Below are 13,741 nucleotides of genomic sequence, written 5' to 3' on the forward strand. Positions count from 1 at the left end.
CCCTTTTGTTAGTTTCCTCCTAACCTCCATGTCAGTCCTGTTTCATAACAGTGGCATTATGCAGGATTTGTCCTTTTGTGATTGAGATATTTCACTCAGCATAATGTCCTCCAGGATGACCCATTTTGTACATTTCACGAGTTCCTTCTTTTTCAGTGTTGCCTAGTATTTCATTGTGTGACTATACCACATCTTTATCCATTCATCTGTTAATGTAAATAGGTTTATCTTGTTGTTGTTGTTATGTGTCATCAAGTAGCCTGTGGCTTATAGTGACCCTGTGTACAACAGCTCTAAACCCAGCCCTATCCTAAGTCATACTTATTGTGTCTGACACACTTACCTCCATTAAACCAATTACTGAGATAACCTCATTGAGGGTTTTCCTCTTTTGCAATGTCCCTCCACCCTCTTAAGCATTCTGTCTTTCTCCAAGGACTGGTCCCTCCTTACGACATGCCCTAAGTATGTTAGATGGAGCTTCAGAATCCTTGCCTCAAAAGAGCATCCTGGTTTCACCCTCTCCAGGATGAACCTGTTTGTTCTCCTAGCAGTATACTCAATACTCTTCTCCAGCACCACAGCTCGAAGGTATCAATTCTCCTCCTATCATCCCTCATCATTATCCAGCTTTAAAATACATAGCACATAATAGTGAATGCCATGGCCTGGATCAGGTGCAAACTGACATTGTTGCTCTTCAGTAATCTAGAGATGTCCTGACAGCAGACTTTCCCAGTACAATTTGTCTTTTGATTTCCTGGTTCCTGATACCAAAAGGGTTGATTGTTGAGCCAAGCAAACTAAACCTGTTAACCATCTCAGTCTCTTCACCATCTATCATGATACTGCCAATTAACCCAGTAGTGTGAGACAGTGAATCCAGGTTGCTTCTTAGAGGCAAGGATTTTGAAGCTCTGTCTCATACACTTTGAACATGTATCCAGGAGACATTAGTTCCAAGAAAAGTACGTAGAAGGGTAGAGGGACAGTGCAGGAAAGGAAGACCCAAGATGAGATGAATTGACACAGAAATTGGGGCAATGGGGTTAGGTGTGTCAGTGAGACTGGCTAAGGACAGAGCAGATTTCAGAGCTATTGTATTGCAGGCAACTTGATGGCACATAACGTTTTGTAATGTTGGTATGTGCATTCAAGGCGCTTGCGACTCATAGTGACCGTATGGACAAGAGCCCTAAACCCTTCTCTATCCTACGCAACCTCACTGGCTCTGAGAAGCCTACTCCCATTACCCCAATCACTGAATTGATCCATCTCATTGAGGGTCTTCCTCTCCTATGCTGTCCCTTCACTCTCCCAAACATGATGTCCCTCTCCAAAAACTGGTCCCTCCTTGCAACATGCCCTAATTATGTCAGATGGAGCTTCAGAATCCTTGTCTCCAAGGAGCAGCCTGGTTTCACCCTCTCAAAGACAAACCTGTTTGTTCTCCTAACAGTCCATGGTATATTCAACACTCTTCTCCAGCACCACAGCTCAAATGCATCAGTTTTCTTTCTATCATCCCTAGTTACTGTCCAGCTCTCTGATGCATAGCACACAAGGTGCACCTTAGTCTCCAGTCTGATGTTGTTGCTCTTCAGTACTCTGGAGAGGTCTCTGACAGCTGAATTTCCCAATGCAAGTCATCTCTTGATTTCCTGGCTACTAGTATCAAGAGTGTTGACTGTGGACCCAACCAAACTAAAACTGTTAACTATCTCAATCTCTTCACCATTCATAATAATAATGGGCCAATAGGCCCAGTGGTGAGAATCTTTGTTTCCTTGATGTTGAGTGTTAATCCCTATTGAAGGCTGCAGTTCCTCCTGCAGGTCCTCCTCAGTTTCAGCAAGCAGGATTGTGTCATCTGCTAACTCAAGTTGTTAATGAATCTTCCACCAATCCTGATGTCACACTTCTCCTCATAGAGCCCAGCCTCCCGGATGATCTGTTCTGCATACAGATTGAAAAGGTATGGAGACAGAATACATCCCTTTCCAATTTTGAACCATGCAGTGTCTCCTTGCTCTGTTCTGATGACTGCTTCTTGGTCAAGTATAGGTTTTGCATAAGCACAATCAAATGATCTGGAATTCCCATTCTTCTCAGAGTCAGCCATAGTTTGTTGTGATCCACACAGTTAAAAGCCTTTGCATAGTCAATGAAGCACAGATAGACATTTCTCTGGTACTCTCTGCTTTCTGCCAAAATCTATCTAATATTAGTTATAATATCCCTAATACCATGGCCTCTTCTAAACCCAGCCTGCACGTCCAGAAGTTCTCTGTTAATATGTTGTTCCAGTCCTTTTGTATAATTTTCAGCAGAATCTTGTTTGCATGTGATATTAATGTTATTGTTTGATAATTTCCACACTCTGTCAGGTTACCTTCTTTGGAATGGCAAAAAATATCAATCTCTTCCAGTCAGTTGGCCTACTGGCTGTCCTCCAGATTTCTTGGCACAATTTGGTGAGTCTGTTTGTTGAAATATGTCAGTTTGTACACTGTCAATTCCTGGAGCCTTATTTTTTGCCAATTCATTCAAAGCAACTTGAACTTCCTCTTTCATCACCATAGGCTCTTGCTCATCTGTTATTTCATAAAATTCTTCTGTGTCAGCCATTTCCTTCTGGTACAGTGACTCTGTATATTCCTTCCATCTTCTTTTGATGCTTCTTGGATCATTTAACACTCTGCCCAAAGCATCCTTAAGTATTGCCACTCATGGCTTGAATTTGTTTTTCAATTCCTTCGGCTTTTTAAATGCTGAACATTCAGCCCTTTTGATTTTCTGACTCCAGCTCTTTGCACATTTCATTATAGTATCTTGCTTTGTAACACAGTGACACATTCATGCAAGTTTGTTTAACCTAAAAGTTAACAGAAAACAAATGAAATCTGGTATTAGTTTCGGTAGTCAATGTGTTACAGTATTATAAGTATGAATCTACTGGAAATACCACTCTATACTTGTGAGATAATCAGGTGGGGGGAAAACCCAGTATTGTTATGAAAACAGTTTTACTTCACAAAGTAAATTTTGGAAATTACTTATCTAATTGAACTGTCAGGCTAACACTGAATCTTCTTTGAGCTATTATTGGCAATGCCTTTTCTTTAAGATAGATAATATCTTAGGTTCTTTGCTAAATTAACATTCTACAATTCTGAAAATGAATAAAGAGATTTCTTATAAAAATCAAACTCTATTTTTAGTGAATTGTTTTAGGTGAGTGTTAGGTTCTTATATACACACCTATTTCTCACTCTGTGATTTAAATCCTGTAATTAAAAGTGATCAGGCTATGCATCCAAAGAAGAGTTAAACCAGTTCTGCTTACTATGCCTTTAGGCAAATTATTTAATCCCATTAAGTCCTGTTTCTTCACCTACTTAATTTGAGAGGACTAAATAATCCATTTTGGGATGTTTCAGCACAATGTTAGCAACCAGTGGCCAGTTGCCTCAGGTTGATTCTGACTCGTGGTGACTCGTGTGTGCCAGAGTAAAACCATGGTTCACGTGGATTTCAGTGATGAGTTTTCTGAGAGTCCGTCACCAGGTCTTCCTTCCAAGGTGCCTCTCAATGGACCTCCAACCTTCTGGTTGACCGTGGCACACATAATCATTTGGAACACCTAAGGACCTCCAGACTCAAAACCTCATATTATTTTTCACAAAGAGTGGGGAAGGGAGCAAACAACACATCTAACTTTACATTCTTGCCATTCATTTAAGCTATAGAAATAGCTTGCTAAAGTTGTTCATTAGCTCTATTGTTGCTCTTAATGTGCTATCAAGTTGATTCTGACTTATAATTACTTATAGGACAGAGTAAACAGCCTTTTAGGATTTTTCTAGATGCTCCATAAGATGGATTGACAAAGTGACTAAACCAGTGGGTTTAAGCACAGCACAGATTGTGAGAATGTGCCACATATTTGAGCCAGGTTTTCATCTGTTGCCGAGTCAAAACCAACTCAACAGCATTTAACAACTGTGGTATTGTAATCTTTCATGAGACCTAATAAACAGGTGAATTCAAACTGCCTACTTTTGGGTTAGGGAGCTCTGGTAGCTTCGTGATAAGGAGTTATGCTTCCAATGTAAAGGCATGCCATTGAAATCCACCAGCTGCTCTGTGGAAGAAAGATAGGCAGTCTCCTCTTGTGTGATTTCCTGCCTCTGAAAATCTGCTGGAGGGTGGCCATGGATTTGTTCTGCCTCACTTGCACCTAATAATAACATTTTGTTTATTACAACCAAACACATAATCACTGTGCCAGCAGTGTTCCTTATTCTTTGCATTAATGTGACTATTTTTTTCCTATTAGTAATCATACATTCTTCTTCATAGAGTCCAGCTTCTTGAATAATTTTCTCAGTGTGACTTCTTGCTGCCTGAGCATGGTGGTCTGCATGCACAAGTAATTGTAAGTTTTGGGGGTTGTGTGCTTTTTCGTGCTTGTGTTTGACATGCAGGACTGCTCTTTCTCTCCCAGGAGCAAGGCCCTCGAGGCTTGGCCTAGGGTTTAAGACAGGTGGTGGTTTAAAGCCCCAAAGGTCCCTTGGGCCTGCAGCTCTTAGGCCTGGTTCAAATTGTTTTTCCATCAAACATTCTTCCAGGTGGTATAGCACTGGTCTGTGCATTGCTGTACACAGGTAACTCGTGGTTGCTGTGATGCTAAACACTGTGACACTGATGTGCCAAATGTGATAATGTTTATCCATAGTGGACAGTGGTGGAGCTTCACGATTAAAACAAGGTTGGAAACAGGAGTGCCATCCACTGTCGAAATGGCTTGCCTCCAGAAGCTCAATGAAAAGTGCTCAGGCCTTTCATTCATAGTGCTGCTATGAGTCTTCTCTGACTCAATGGCACCTAACAACAATATCAATGACAACAGAGAGAGAGCTACATTGGACTAGTGTACAGAAAGTTATGCTAACAAGCCCAAAGTGGGTGATTTTAATCTGCGGCCCTTGGCCGGGTTCAAATTATTTTTCTGTCAAACTTTCTTCAAGGTGGTATAGCAGTGGTCTTTGCATTGCTGTACAGAGGTAACTGGTGCTTGCTGTGATTTTAAACACTGTGACAATGATGTGCCAAGTGTGATAATGGTTACCCATGGTGGACAGTGATTGGTGGAGCTTCCCAATTAAAACAAGCTTGGAAGCAGGAGTGGCATCCACTTCTGAAATAGCTTGCCTCCGGAAACTCTATGAACAGTGTTCAGGCCTTTCATTCATAAGGGTCGCTGTGAGTCGTTTATGACTTGATGGCACCAAACAACTACAACATTAGTAATCATTGTGGGAAGTAGTGACCAAGTCACTAAAGAATTTAAGATAGACTTTGAAGGAAAGAGAGAAGAAATATGTCATAAAGATCTGCCGGAAAGGGTTGTGTGTGACTTTAAATTTATCACCAGCCTATATGTTCTTGTCAGGAGTGCCACGCACCACTGAAAGGAGAAGAATTTTGAAATGAACATTCTGATTATTTTTCCAAATAAAAATTTCCTTTGCAAATTCTCTCTTATTTAAAGCTGACAAAAACCACAATACAACAGTTGTTATTATTATATCCATTTTATAAATGAGGTGGTCTAGTGATAAGAAGCTGTGCTGCATTCCCAAACACTGTCCACCATGGGTAACTGCATTTGACACATCAGTATCACAGTTCAAATCGTCCAGCTGCTCCCAGGAAGAAGGACGGGATATCTCTTCCCAAGTGATTTACACTGTCTCTGAAAACTTTCTACAGCCTAAGATATGAGTTGGCTCTGACTGAACGGCACACCACAAGAACAAATAGTGAAACTTGGAGGGTTGGAGGTTTTGTGTTTAATTTATGAGTTAAAGTATTTAAATTCCAATTTGTTTAAGTTTTCTAGACGCATAGGCAGAGTGCTCCTTAGAGGCAAAGATGGTGATGCTTGATCTCCTATACTCTGGGCATGTTGTTAGGAGAGGCTGTTCCTTGGGAAAGGCCATCATGCTTCGAAAGGCAGAGGGGTCGGCAAAAGAGAAAGATCCTCAACAAACTGATTGACACAGTAGCTGCAGAGATGGGATCAAGTCTATCAGAGATGACATGGATGGCACAGGATAGGACAAGGTTCGGATCTGTTCATAGGATCGCTATGAGTTGTACTTGCCTCCATGGCATTTAACAACAACAACAACATTGTACTAGTCTCCTTGGAGAATTTTTCCTAAAGATTGTTATTTAGGCAAGTACCTGCTTCTTAACTGATAATTCTGTACTCTGGACCTTAGTAAGGATTTGACATTTTCTTCCAACCCCATCAAAACAAGCAAGTAAAAATCAGGCTCAATACAATTCTATACCTTGATCAACGCAGTTGAGAAGTCAAATTCTTTGTGTATTTTGGGAGGCATTTTAAAAAGCAAAGCAAAGCAGACAAACTAAAAAGTTTCTGTTATCAACAATTATATCCAAGAACTGTTACGTTTCAGTTCAAACATATTTATTAGTTAATTTATTCTATGTAGAATTACCAATGTGTGAAACCTTCGCTTGAAGTTACTGTTAGAGTCTCTAATTTCTGTGTAAACACTTCAGAACAATAGACAGTGATTGAGAAAAGTAATCCAGACCATTTTTGTTTGAAACACTGACTGACCTGAAGAAGAGCAATGTTAATATAAACAAATTATACCTTTGACCTATATTAGAGAAGCAAGTTTTATGTAGGCTATGAGCAATCTTTGATACAGTCTTGGTAAAACCACACAAATTACACAGCAGGGATGGGAATGTACCTACCTATTATGCAAGCAATCCTGAAATAAGATAAGACACCTGCAATTGCTGTTTTAGGTAATGATTCCTACTGCCAGTAGGTGGTGTGTTTGACTTAAAAGACACCTGACAATGGTTTGATTGCATTTTTAGATCAAAACAATCAAGTGGATGAAACTGTGAGAAAATGTTCTCTTTGAGGGCAGTCACCTATTTTTTCTAAAGTATATTTTTATTTAAGTTCAAAAATTTATGTAAAAACACTGGCGTAGATAAACTAATATGAGGAACGTGTTCTTGAACTTGTAAGTAAAACTTGCATTCTGCCCAGTAGATTCTTGGCATATGCTTATTGATTGTGTACTCATACACTAAAATAATAGTACAAATACAATACAAATAATGATATTGGTATTGTGAGTTTATATGGTGATAACTAAATCTTGTTTATCCTGGAAAATCTATACTTCTGCAATTAGGTGTTATCACTAAACTAATAAATTTCTATTCAACTCAATTCATTCCCATAGAGTGAGAACTGACTCATAGCTGAACCTCCATCGTATTCTGAGAGGCTGTAAATTGCAAAGGAGGACATTACTCATCTTTCTCAGAGATGCAGGTAAATTTGAACTGTCAGAGGCACCACCTCTGGTTTAGCAGCACAATTTTCTATAACTACATCACCAGAAACTATTAATTTAGATAGAAAGTTAGAGAGTTTATGGCGTTTTTGAGCTCTTGTAGCCTAGTGGGTCAGGAGTGGCTCTGTCAACTCAAATGAAACCAGTGTGAATCTACCAGCTGCTCCATGAGAGAAATATGGGCAGTTTACGCCCATGTGATTTACAGTCTGTGAAAACCTCTTGAATAGTCAGTTGGTTCAGACTCGATGTCACATAATAACAAGAACAACAACAAGGCTTTTTGGTTTTTGGGCTTTTTTTTTGTACAGCTATAAGCATAATATCTGGGACTTATGTGACCAAACTCAAGCTAGTCAGTCTGACGCATGGTGGCCCCATGTATGTCAGTGTAGAATTGTACTCCACAGAGTTTTCAAAGGCTAATATTTTTTTACTAGGTCACCAGACCTTTGTAATTAAGGATTTTTTTAAAAACCAATTTAAAAAATTCAACTTTTCTTCCTTTCATTTGGATTCTGAACTGCAGCAAACATTGAATTTAAAAAAGCTTTGGGGAGGAAGGAACCTCATGTTAGGACTTTCTGACAACATATACCCACTAGCAATCATCTACTGGAGAAGCAAGTATACAGGAGAGTTAATTTTTGTCTATAATACTAAGCTAAACAATCTACAAACCTACTACACTCACATGACAAGAATATGAAGGGAAAAGCCAAACAAGTGAAGCTTGATGAAACAGGGAAGTAATTTTAGACATTCATTATTAAACATTTTTAAATAAATATTTTCCCCATGTCCCTGTTTCAAAAATATACATACAGAGTAAAAGCTATGTACTTTTATTTTGTATAATATTCTCATTAAAACTTTTTTAAATAAATTTTTTATTTTGTGATTTTAACAAAATTTTACAGAAAAGTTAAATTTTCATTAATTTATTGTTGTGCATTTTACTCCCCCTCTTTCCCTTCCCTCTCCCCAAGTTGACTTTTTTTAATACTAGTTTATTTACAATATTTGAATATATTGTTTTCTAGAATAGATTATTCCAATTTCCCTCACCCTCCCACCCATCAAAGTGTACAAGAAATCATCAATTATAAGAGCTGATTTGATCTGGTATTGGAGAATTAAAACTCTAGCATTTAATTCCATAATTAGAGATATCATGTATATTCCAATATTGCTGAGAATCATAGAATAAACATGAAAAAGAGCACAAAGAAAATACAAACAGATGCAACTAGATGCTAACAGATGCCACCTTGGACATGCTCACCAGTCTATGCCAGGAAATTTGGAGGACAGTTGACTGGCCAGCTGACTAGAAGAAAACCCTATTTATTCCCATTCTCAAAGACGACGGTCATTAATATGAATTGCATCTTAACATCAAGAAGACAAAGGTCCTCACAGTGGGCAACATTGTAGGGATTGAGCTAACTAGATCTAGGGTTGTTTGTATCAAGAGACTGTAATCCACCATCACAAGATAAAGGTAAACAACCCAGTTGAAAAATGAGCACATGATATGAACAGACACTTTACCAAAGAAGACATTCAGATGGCAAACAAATACATGAAGAAATGTTCAAAATCCCTAGCTCTAAGAGAGATGCAGAACAATAGCAAAATTCAACGGAGCAGCAAACAACAAATGCTGGAGAGGTTGTGGAGAAACTGGAACCATTATTCACTGTTGGTGGGAGTGTAAAATGAAGTAGCCACTACGAAAGGCAGTATGGCACTTTCTCAAAAAGTTGCAAATAGAAATACCATTTGACCTAGCAGTTCCACTACTGAGAATATACCCTAAAGAAATCCTAACTGCCACCCAAGCAGATACATGCTCATCCATGTTTATTGCTGTGTTGTTCACAATAGCAGAGGGATGGAAACAACAACCTAAGTGCCTATCAACAAATGATTGGATAGAGAAACTGTGGTATTTTCACACAATACAATACTATGCAGCACTGGAAAACAAAGAACTATTATAAAAAAGGGGTGACCCTGGAGGACATTATGCTGAGTGAAATATCTCAGTCAAAAAAGGACAAATCATGAACTCTGCATGGAAACATGAGGGAAAGAACTGCTTAAAGAATATATGATTAGGTATTCTTTGTATAACAGTCCAGAATAAGAGCTGCATTACTAATGTACTGGGGTGGGGGTGGGGAATTGTACAACAATGAAAGAATTTTTCTTTTCAAAAAGAAAAGCAAACTGGAGAGGGGACAGGAAAGAAAATGTGCAACAATGAATGAATAGAAATCCAAGTTCTCTATAAACTTTCCTCAAAATCTCACATTAAAAAAAAGACTGTAATCAGAGAAAATTCTATTAAAGAGAAAACTCTTTTTTAAGTGCATAGTGTGAAAAAACTAAGAAAACATTCCTAAGTAAATGTGGCATTGTTCAACAGAACAAAAATATGGATTAATGAGTAATTGGCAATATTCTGACTTAGCATGATGTGTCTGACAGAAAACTTCTCCTGCTACCTCAAAATGAGATCTGGGAGATTGGATAAGTCAGCAAATAAGATAATAAACAGTAAGCAACATTTTATCTTGTGACTCTAGTCAACATGCTTTGCCACTTGTAAAACTTTTATAGTAAAAGCTATGAGGCCTATAGGTCAAAAGAGCACTCAGTCATGAGTTCCTCTCCCCTTGCCTCTTGACTAACTACCATATTAGTTCATTCCATCACCTAGCACTTTCCTACAGGCCAGAGAAGTGCAACACAACATCAGGATAGATAGGGAAAGGATTGAAACTATTAATGATTTCATCTTGCTTGGATCCAAAATCAACACCATTGGTATCAGAAGTCAGGAGATCAAGAGACATATTGCTTTGGGCAAGTCCATAGTCAGGGATCTCTCCAAAATACTGAAGAACAATGTTGTCAGTTTGAAGACTAAGGTGCACCTGATTCAGGCCATAGTCTTTTTGTTTACATGATTACATGCTGTGCATCTGAAAGTGAATAAGGATGGCAGAAGAATAATTGATGCCTTTGAGTTATGGTGTTCGAGAAGAGTATTGAATATCCCATGGACTGCCAAAAGAACTAACAGGTATGTCTTGGAAAAGATGCAGCTACAGTGCTCCTTGGAGACAAGGATAACAAAGCTTCATATCTTATGCTTTGGAGATGTTGAGGTTATTCCTTGGAAAGGATATCATGCTTGGAAGGGTGGAGGTTAGTGAAAGAAAGGAAGACCTCCATTGAGATTGATTGACATGGTGACTGCCACAATGGGGTCAAGTGTATCAGACATAGTGGGGATGACACTGAATAGAACAGAATTCAAGTTTGTTGCTCATAGAGTCACTATGAGTCGTACTTGACTCAACAGCAACTGAAGGAGTAAGAAGAAAGAAAAAAGCCTGAGGTAACTGTGAAGTTATAATAAAATCATGAATAAGGTAGGAATAGTTAAGATATACAGTTAGTTGGAGAAAGAAAATTACCTCTATTTCATTCTCTCAAAAGTTAAACTAACAATACAATCTTCATTGTTGTTGATTCCACAGAGTAGAACTGCCTATAGGATTTCAAAATCGTAATCTTTGTCACAGACTTTGAAGCAGACTGTCACATCTTTCTGTCATGGAACAAATGAGTTACATTAAGTGGATTCAAACCACCAACTTTTCTGTTGCAACTGAGGACTTAATCACTGCATTACCGGGACACCTTTGTGAAAAGTTAGTGAAGTAGAATTTTGAGAACAGAGTTCCACAGTAGCTTTCATTCTAAGGAGGGGTGATTGTGACATATTTCAAAGTTGCACTAGCCAATATGGTATCTAATAAGCTCTTGAATGGTAGTTAACTCCAAACTTAGATATGATGTAAGTATAAATGAGACATAAAATTTTAAAGATGTAGTGCTAAAAAGAAAGTAAAATAGCGTATTAAAACTTTTATGTTGATTAAATGTGAAATGATTAAATAGTTTAGATATATTGGATAAACTGTCTTTTTCTCAATGTGGAAACTAAAACATTTAAAACTACATATGTGCTTCACATGATATTCTATTGGACCATACTGGGCTAAAAAAATGCATAGAACTGGGTTATATTAGAGAGTCATGAAAGAATAGAAATTTGTTGGGAGAGTTTTGTTGTTGTTTAGTTTTGAGGTCTGGTTGTGGTGGGTTTTGTTGTTGTTGTTGTTGTTGTTGTTGTTCTATCCTCATCTTTTGGTTGTATTTAACACCCTCAAGAAGACAAAGATTCTCACTACTGGTCCAATTGGCAGCACCATGATAGAGAGGAGGTTGAGGCTGTTAACCATTATGGCTTGCTCAGCCAGCTTCACAATCAACACTCTTGGCACCAGCAGTCAGAAAATCAAGACAAATTGCACTGGGAAAATCTGTTGTTAGGGACCTCTCCAGAGTACTGAAGAGCAATGATGTCAATCTAGAAACTAAAGTGTGCATAATTGGGGCCATGGTCTTCACAATTTCTTGCTATGCATCAGAGAACTGGACAACGACTAAGGATTACAACAAGAAGAATTGATCGATGACTTTGAGTTGTGGTGTTGGAGAAGAGTCTTGAACATACCATGGACTGCCAAGAAAACAAAAAGTTCTATCTTGGAGAGGGTGAAAACAAGTTTCTCCTAGTAGGCTAGGAATTTGAAGCTCTGTCTCACATACTTTGGGCATGTGGTCAGGAGGGACCGGTCCTTGGAAGACATCCTCCTGGGAGAGGTGGAGGGACAGTGCAAGAGAGGAAGATCCCAGATGAGATGGATTGACACAGTAACTGAGGCAATGGAAGTTGATGTGTTGGAATCAGTGAGACTGGCTCATGACAGGGCAGGGTTCAGAGCTGCTGCACATAGGGTCGCTATGGGTCACAGGAGATTCAACGGCACATCATACACACACCCACAAAACACTTTCATTTACAGTAGATTAATAAATTGAGAATAAGAAGGTGGCAGATAGGGATTGGGAACTGAGAGCAGTAGTGAAATAATTTGTTGCTCCTTCAGAATAACTGCCATAATAAGCACTTTGCACATATAATAGAGGTTGACAATGGAGTCCATTTGTAATTAAATAGTGATGCTCAAGGTAGAAGTGTGAAAGACTGTGACCCATACAAAACCAACCTCCCAATACTCCCCACCTCTACCTCCTTACACACTCATGCTCCTTTTTTAGGCTTCTTTTTGTTTGCTGCCTTGGAGTCCAGCCTCAACTCCAGACCTATGCAAAAGTGAGCAAGTAATTGTCAGCTTCTTCTAAATTGTGTGTGTGTGTGTGTGTGTGTGTGTGTGTGTGTGTGTGTGTGCGTGTGCATGACCCTTTGTGCAAGAGAACAAATAACTGCCAGATTACGAGCTATTCTCTCAAAACAGTTGACTGTTGCAGTCATTGTGTCAATCCATATCATTGAGGTTCTCCTCTTTTTCATTGACCTTGTACTATGCATGATGACCTTCTCTAGAGACTAGTCCCTTGTGATAACATATCCAATAGGAACATTCTGACTGTACTTCTTTCAAGGCAGATGGGTTTCTTCTTTTGGCAGCCTGTGGCATATTCAATATTCCTCCTCAACTCATAATTCAGAGATATTAAATCTTCTCCATCATTTTTAATCATTGTCTACCTTCAGTAACTGAAAAGATCATAGCATGGGTCAGATGTACTTCAAACTCATGTAGTAGATTTTCTCCAATGTATTACATCCTTTTCAATGACTACCAATTCCATGGATGTTGATCATGGATCTAAGTAAAAGGAAATTCTTGACAATTTCAATCTTTTCTCCATTTACCAGCATGTTGGTTATTTGATTAACTGTGAGGATTTTTATGTTGAGGACTAATCCATTATGAAGGTCATTCATTGTTTTTGGTTTTCATCTGTGAGCACTTCAAATTGTCTTTGTTTTCAGCAAGCAAAGTTATGTCATGTGTGCATCACAGGTTGTTAATGAATCTTCTGTCAATCTCAATCCCACATTCTCCTTCATACAGATTCCTCATAATATTTGCTCAACATTCAGACTGAGTAAATCTGATAAAAACAAACCATACCCCTGACATACATCGTTTCTGATTTTAAACCATAAGGTATCCTACTTTGTAGTTTACGGGTATTCTGTGATCAGGGTCGCAGAAGGCAGAGACTCAGGAGACATGGCAAATGTCTAATGGCAAAAAGGAGCTTCCCTATCTTCCCTTTTATTATAGAAGCAGGTGTAGCATACATAGAAAGTCATGTGTACTTTTTTCAGAGTAGAGAAAGAAAGAAAACATTCTTACTGAAGT

The sequence above is a fragment of the Elephantulus edwardii genome, unplaced genomic scaffold (genome assembly GCF_000299155.1).
Source record: "Elephantulus edwardii isolate Elephantulus edwardi_28Jun2011 unplaced genomic scaffold, EleEdw1.0 scaffold00084, whole genome shotgun sequence".
NCBI classification, from domain to species: domain Eukaryota; kingdom Metazoa; phylum Chordata; class Mammalia; order Macroscelidea; family Macroscelididae; genus Elephantulus; species Elephantulus edwardii.